This window comes from Belonocnema kinseyi, chromosome 1 (genome assembly GCF_010883055.1).
Source record: "Belonocnema kinseyi isolate 2016_QV_RU_SX_M_011 chromosome 1, B_treatae_v1, whole genome shotgun sequence".
NCBI classification, from domain to species: Eukaryota; Metazoa; Arthropoda; class Insecta; order Hymenoptera; family Cynipidae; genus Belonocnema; species Belonocnema kinseyi.
In genome coordinates, this window is record NC_046657.1 from 145,137,765 (window position 1) to 145,146,281 (window position 8,517).

Consider the following 8,517-nt stretch of genomic DNA (forward strand, 5'->3'; position numbering starts at 1 on the left):
ATGACTTGCCTTCATCGGCAGAATATTGTCTAAATCAAGCTAATTTCATGCCTTCATTTACTAGATATTGAAAACATTCTGGACAAATCTTGCCTTCATTGGGTAGATAATGACTTAATCTCGCTCATCTCTTGCCTTCATTGACTAGATAATGACTAAATCGCACTGATGACTTGCCTTCATTGGCCGGATATTGTCTAAATCAAGCTCATTTCATGCGTTCATTGGCTAGATATTGACAACATTCTGGCAAATATTGCCTTCATTGACTAGATAATGACTAAATCTCGCTCATGTCTTGTCTTCATTAGCCGGATATTGTCTAAATTAATTGGCTAGATATTTACAACATCCGGGTCAAATCTTGCCTTCATTATCTCGATAATGACTAAATCTCGGTCATCTCTTGCCTTCAATGACTAGATAATGACTAAATCGCGCTGATTTCTGCCTTCATTGGCCGGATATTTTCTACATCAAGCTCATTTCATGCCTTATTTTGGTTAGATATTGACAAAATTCTGGACAAATATTGCCTTCATTGGCTAGATAATGACTAAATCTCGCTCATGCCTTGTCTTCATTAGCCGGATATTATCTGAATCAATTGGCTAGATATTGACAATATTCTGAATAAATCTTGCCTTCATTGGCTAGATAATGACTGCATCTCGCTCATGTCTTGCCTTCATTGGCTGGATATTGTCTAAATCAATTGGCTAGATATTGACAACATCCTTGACAACTCTTGCCTTCATTGGCTCGATAATGTCTAAATCTCACTCATGTTTTGCCTTCATTGGCTTGTTAATGACTAAATCTCGCTCATGTCTTGCCTTCATTAGCTAGATAATGACTAAATCGCACTCACGACTTGCCTTCATTGGCCGGCTGTTGACTACGTCATTCTCATTTCTTGCCTTTATGGGTTCTATATTGATTTCCTCTTTTTATCTTGTCTTTATTGGCTGAATACTAGCAATAAATGACATGTTCACATTGAATTACCTTGAAAAATGATTTGTGTCTTAAGGCCTTGACTTTCTTTACATTTCCCCGTCAGAGCCCAATAACTTTCATAGGGAACATTTTTTTCGCAGAGCTGCGGTTTTCGAGACATTTGGTAATGTTTCTTAAAAGGGTTGGATGAACCCTCTATAACTCAAAAACTGTGTACTTTCGGACTTTGTGCCCCATAACACTTTTGATCGAGATATTGAGAACTACAATTTTACGAAGTTTAATCGAAATCGACCGAAAGTCATTTCATGCACGTTTGCTTCGGGGCTCTTTTCATCTAAGAAAGCTGAATTTTTAAACAAAGATATTAATTTTTTTACACAAAACCCACCCTAAACTAGTAACGTAGTTTACGGAGGATCTCTAACCTGTTGTAATCGGGTAACCGCCTGGGAGACCTGGTTCTCGGGGGTGTCCTTAAAGGTCCTAATACAAAATTCAAAACAAAAAATTTAGTTTCTTTCTCAAATTGATTAGTAGACTTGAAATGTAGTATATTACAATTTTTCTGGTTTTCAGATTTTTTTTTATATCCTTTTAATCCTGAAGGAATTTATGACTACATTTTTCTAACTGATACAGGTAGACGAATGATGCTGAATCCTGAAGAAAATGATTATGTGGAACACGATAAAATTGTTACTGCAGTATTTAAAAACCACGACTGGCGTTGGTGCACACCTAAGAAAAACCGTAATCTTGTACATTAAGCACCTAGCCTTTATGCTAAGCGGGTATTGTACAAACTGAAATAAAACCTTAAGGAGTTAAAATACTGTCATATCTTCAAAAAATCGAAATTTTTTTTCTTGAAAGGTGTTACAGACTCTTAAAAATAATATACCAAAAGATGGAGGGCGCCAGAAATTTCCAATTTTTAATTCTGCTACAACGCCTTTTAGAAATGCCCCGATGATTTTACAGTACTTAAAAATTAAAACGCCTTTTTCTCAAATCCATTTTTTTTTATCTGGCCGGAAACATAACTCGAACAAGTCCGCAGCGACCAATCTTAATTTTAAAAGTAGATTCAAAATTGTTTTCTCCAGCGAAGTACGCAGGATTTTTCTTTTATATTGCATATTTTTTTAAAACAATTTTTTAACAATTTTTCATGAAATTGAAAACTTTTTTCATAAACGCATCATTTTGCAACAAATTAGAACGGTAGAACCTGGCTTATCCGAGTTATTGTGGTCCGGCCCTAACTTGAATAACCAAGAAACTCGGTTAAAAAGGAATTTTAAATTTAAAAAAAGTGTGAATATAATAAACTGAAAAAATACTTGAATAGATATTCAATTTTTACAATTACATGTTTCAAAAAACATTATAAATAGTCTTTATTATATACGGGGTCATAAAAACGTATCGGACCCCCCCCCCCCCTATCAGCGAAAATATGAATTTTCGTGAGAAAAGCTTCAGACAAAAGTTTCAGGTTTTGGACGATGATCTGAATAGAAGCCTTGAAGCTGACCTTGGCGTTGACCTTTAAGGTTATTCCAAAGTCAACTTTTATTTTTTAAATGGAAACCCGTATTTTTGAAACCGCTAATCGAAAGAACGAAAAACTGTGCGTTCAGATATTCATCAAACCCTATTTGGATCCGGCCCACAGAGGCGAACCCTCTGCAACCCTTCAAAGGTTATTTCAAGAATAAAATGAAAAATTAAAGAAACGCCATTTACTTTACTTACCTATGTTTGTAATTTACTATACTAATATACTATAATTTATTATATCATATCATGTGCATTCTTATATTTTATAAAAATGTATAAATAATTACGAGCTTTTAGCAGAATTGTATAAAAGCCTTAGTATTTGAAAATTTGCATTTTTAAGACTTATTTCTTGACTTAAATTTTGTAATGAATTATTATTTATTGTGGCTGCTTCCTTTACTTTTCTTAGACTGAGTCACCCATTTCTAACAATGATTCCCAGGTTTTTCAAACTAGATTTCTCTCTGTGTAGTACAAAACTTAACTATTTCGTTGAAAATTCGTGTATTTTGTTAAAAAATCGTCTTTTTTTTTAATTAATCTTATTTGTAGAAAATTTTACTATTCCAAGATTCATTACTTTAGTTAAAAATACATCGATTTGGTTAAAAATTAATTAATTTAAACTGAAAATGTACCTATTTCATTTTTGTTTGCGAATTGATAATTTCAATTCAAAATCCAACTATTTGCTTGAAAAGTAATCTTTTATAGTTGAAAATTCAACTATTTCTTTGAAAACTCATGTATTTTGTTGAAAAATAATCTTTTTTGGTTGTAAGATAATTTTCTTGTTTGCAAATTAATCTTCTTCTTTGAAAATTCATATTTTCGGTTGTAAATTTAATTATTTCAATTAAATATTTATAATTTTATTTTTAAATTGATCTATTTGGTTGACAGTGAGACAATTAGTTTGCAAGTTAAACTCTATCGTATAGATTTATCCTGTTGGTTTAAAATGGATCTATTGCAGTTAAAGATTCACAATTTTAATTGAAAATTCATCAATTTGGTTAAAAAAAATTTTTTCTCGTGGTGAAAAATTCATTATTTTAACTAAAATTTAACTATTCAATTTTTTTGTTGAACACTGATATTTTTTTAGTTTAAAATTCAACTAGGGGCTATTTACTCCGGAATAAAAAAAGCATTGAATGACGATTTCATGTGATTTCATGTCATATTTACGTTGTCTGCAATGAATTTTCATTATTGGACGTTTATTTCTTTCTTAGCACTCACTACCGAATAGCCTACTCTAATTCTCCGTATGTCCTGCTGATTTCGCTGTTCTTTGCGTTGAAATTTCTGTTTGCTTCTTTTTTTTTATTTATAATATTTTCACTCAAAATATGAAAAAAGTGAGATTTTTCACGAAAGAAGTTTTCCTCGACTTTTTAATGCTGCAAAAACTGCTTGACACTTTAAATTATCTTAAATCGATGCATGTCGAATTACAGAATACAAATAATTGCTTATTGATCCATTTGTTTTTTAAAAACAATCGCAGAAGTTTCGAAAAATCGTGAATGTTTTTTTTTTTTATTATTCACCATAATGAGACCACAACTTTTTCAAAGAATTGATCAAGTTTTGTATACATCTCTAAAAGTTAAACAGAAAATTGGATTTTGCTATAATTAAAAAATATTAAAATGATTTCACATAAATTTCAAGATTTATCATAAAATTTACACGCTTTAAAAGATTTCTAGAAATTCACAATGATTTTAATCTATTTATAGGATTGCAAAAATATTAAAGATTTTTTTTATGTTTTAAAATTATTACAACAGATTTCTAAAATATTTCACAAATCTTTCAAAGAATCAATCAGGCTTTTTAAATATTGTTAATAATTTCACAGAATTCAATTTTGCCAAGATTTCAAAAGATTACAAAAGATTTCACACAAAATTCAAAAGTTAACATAGACTTTACACGCTTTAAAAGATTCCAAGAAATTTACAGATTTCAAAGAATTCATCAGGATTTTTAAATATATCTAAAAATTTCACCAAGAATTCAATTTTGCCACAATTTTAAAGGATTAAAAAAGGTTTCACATTAATTTCAAGGTCTAACGTAGACTTTACACGCTTTGAAATATTTCAAGAAATTCAAAGATTTGAATTTATTTGAAGGATTGAACAAAGATTAAAAGTATTTTCATCTTTTTATATTATTACAACAGATTTATGAATGATTTCACAAATATTTTAAAAAATTGATCGGGTTTTGTAAATAACTCTAAAAGTTTCACAAAAAATTCAATTTTGCTATAATTTTCCAAACGTTTTCAAAAATAAAAAAATATCGTGTTTTATATCAAATTTATCAGGATAAAACAAATAATTAGAAAATATATCATTCAAATAATCGACTCTTATATTAAAAAAAAGTCTCTTGTTCCAACGTCTGTCGCATTCCTCTGAAAAAGCCGAAGCGAGAAACAAGGAAAGACACTACGAGACGGGGAAGAATGAGACGAGGCAAAACGAGAAGAGAAATACCGAGACAAGGAAATATGTCTCGTCCCGTCTCGTTCCTCGGGATTTCCCGCTCGGCAGCACCACTATTTTTTGCACTCTCATTTTTGTTCAGTATCTGCATTTCTTGAATATTTTTTGAAATGATACGAAATTTCTGACTTCAGCTTTACAAACACAAATTTTCGATTCACAATCATGAAAATTGCGAGCAATCAAGCTCAGTTACTACACAAAATGGCGACACAAAAGGACTTTGTGAAAATGCAAACATAATGTCACTTGTTCATAGCGATCATGTGTTCAGGCCAATTCAGTCTAGCCGTTCTCGGTTGCGGTTCGCCGGTTCTCGGTTGACGATGCAGTTCACATAGCGCCGATTCAGCTTACACGATTGTCATTCTCACGCATGCGCGGTTCATAGATTAAAGTGACGTGAGTGACGTGCATCAAGCTCGAGAAACAGCTGACAGGCCTCGTGGATTTAGCGAGCGCTCTCATTGGCTACGGTTGCGAACGGCACGGTTGAAGTTAGAATCGAACCTAAATGCTCGAACCGAACCGGAGCCGGGACCGAGTACGCGCTGATTGGCCGAGAGTCCAACCGGACCGGCGAACCGCAACCGAGAACGGCTAGTCTGATTTGGCGTTTACCGTACTGTACACTCTAAGCAGCATTACTCCGAGCATTAGTTACGTTATAGGCACTACTTAAAAATGATTTCATACGTTTTAATTCCAAAGTGAATTTATTTAAAATTAAATATTTTAATACTTCAGAGACAAATGCATAAAATGAAATGAACTCTAAATGAAAAAAAAAACCCCCATTGGATAAAATAGATTTGTGTGGATTCAGAAAAGTTCAAGTAAATAATAAAAAATTCAAGAGAATTCTAAAGAATTTGAAAGAAGTCAAGGTGAAGTCGCAAAAAATTATTTCAAATATCTTAAAACCTATGAAACTCTACTATTTTATAATCAGAAAAGAATTAGGAATAATTCTAAGAATAAAAAATGTCATTGATCTCAATAAGATTTGAATTAATTTTAAGGTACTTAAGGATAAAAAGAATTCGATGAAATTGATAACAAATAAATCAATGCCTAAGAATTAACAGTGAGTTTTGAAGACTTCAAGATTAATTGAAAAAGTCTTTCCGAAAATCTATTTAATTGGGTAGATTTGAGTAAGTTTAGAAGAATTCAAAAGAATTCAGGATGAATTATTACGAAGTCAGGACAAACTTGGAATATTTTCAAATACACGGAAATATTTCATAGTGTTCGAAATCTTTTAAAAATACTTTAAAATTTTCAAAGCTTTTGAAAAAAAAAACAAGAAAAAAATACCTTAAAATATTTTTAATCCTTTAGTTATGTAATGAATTGAATTAAAAAAATTCCATAGAATCGCAAAGAATTAAAAATAATTCAGGATAAGTTAATCAGAATTCAGGATGAAATTCACAAACTAATTTTAAAAACTCTTCAAATCGTTTAAGCCCTCCGTGAAATTGTACGAAATCTGTTGATATTTCCTAAAATCCTTATCAATTAATTGAAATACCTTAACAATATAAAATGCAACGAAATCTTTTTAAATTATTCTTTTAAATATTGTAGAATATTCTGACTCCTGAAATATGTGAAACTTTTTTAAGTCTCTTTAAATTCATTTAAAAAATTTTATAATCGTTTAAGAATATCTACAATATTTGAAAATAAAAGTTCCTTAAAATGTATCAGAAATTTTAAAAATACTGTTAAATCTGAAAAATCCCTTCAAATCATTTAAATATATTCAAAATTTTTAGGATTCTCTAAACTTAATATAAAATATTTTTAAAAAAATTAGTAAAAAAAAACCTTTGGCGCATTTTTTACTATGTGAGATTTTTTAACTGACCTAATTTCATGTTTCAATTGATGACAGCTCAAAATACAGAAACAATAGTTTTATCAATTTAAAAAAAAAATTAATTTATCACGTTTAATTTACCTACTCCCAATTTATTCTTTGTCTTGGAATAGGAAATTTTACAAAATAATTATTGTTTCTTTTCAGGGCAGAAGGTTTACGTAAATAAATATAATTTTATTTGGAACAGGTAAATATTTACATTAAATAAGAATTTTTAAAAAAATTTCTTTTTCCAGAATTTTTTTACATTATTGGTTAAGAATTCACCTTTTTTCATACAAAAATGCAGCTCTTTGGTTAAAAGCCAAACTCTTTTGTGAATTTTTTTATTTTTGTCAAGATTCATGATTTAAAAATGAAATTGATCTCTTTTGGAAAATGTGACTACTTTTTGGAAAATCAATTTTGGAACTAAAAATTTACAATTGCAGAATAATATTTAACTATGTTCCTAAAAATATATTTTTTTGAGAATTATATTTTTAACAGAAAATTCAACTATTTTATGTTTTGGTTGAAAATTTAGCTTTTTTAGATTTGTGAACAAATTTTTTCTTTAACACATCTAAAACAAAAGAACATTTTATTAATACATGCCAAACAAAAGAAATTATGAATACTGCATTACGAAAATTGAAAAAAAACGACAATTAATAACCTTTGAGGCTATTTGCGAAAAAGGGAACTTTTCTGCCTTTAAGCAATCACAGTAGGTATTTTTTTTGTATAATTTGTTCACAAAATTAATCAAAAATATTGGATTATAAGTTTCCAAAATTAAACCTCACTGGCGACATCATTTAAGGAAAATTAAACAAATTTCTTTCTGCCTTTCGATGTCCACATTGGGCATTTATTTATCTCATCGTGGTTCATCACTAGACATCACTGGCGATATAATTTTAGAAAATTTGAGAGAAAAAGCGATTGATTTCTGCCTCTGAATTTGCACACTAGGCGTTTGTTTATACAATTTGTATATAAAATTAACAAATAATATCCAATCATAATTTTCATTGATCAATCATCACTGGCGACATAATTTGAGAAAATTTAAAAGAAAAAGCTATTGCTGTCTGCCTTTAAATGTCCACACTGGGCTTTTGTTTATATAATTTGTTGATAAAATTAACAACAACAATAATCCGATCCTAATTTTGCATAATTAAACATCACTTGCGACATCATTTGAGGAAATCTAAAAGAAAAAGCGATTGCTTTCTGCCTTTAAATGACTACACTAGGCATTTGTTTATAAAATTAACAAAAAATATCCGATCATAATTTTCCATCATAAAACATCATTGCCGATATAATTTAAAGGAAGTTTAAGAGGAAACCGATTGCTTGCTCCCTTTAAATGTCCACACTAGGCATTTATTTATATAATTTGTTTTTAAAATTAACAAAAAATATTCGATCATTACTTTCCATTATTAAACACCACTGGCGACATAATTTGAGAAAGTTTATGTTCAGATTTCTACAATACTGAACAGATTTAAAGATTTCATATTTCCACATTCCAAATTTCTCACGCCAAAGGCCCTGGAATGTCCAAAAGAATGTGTA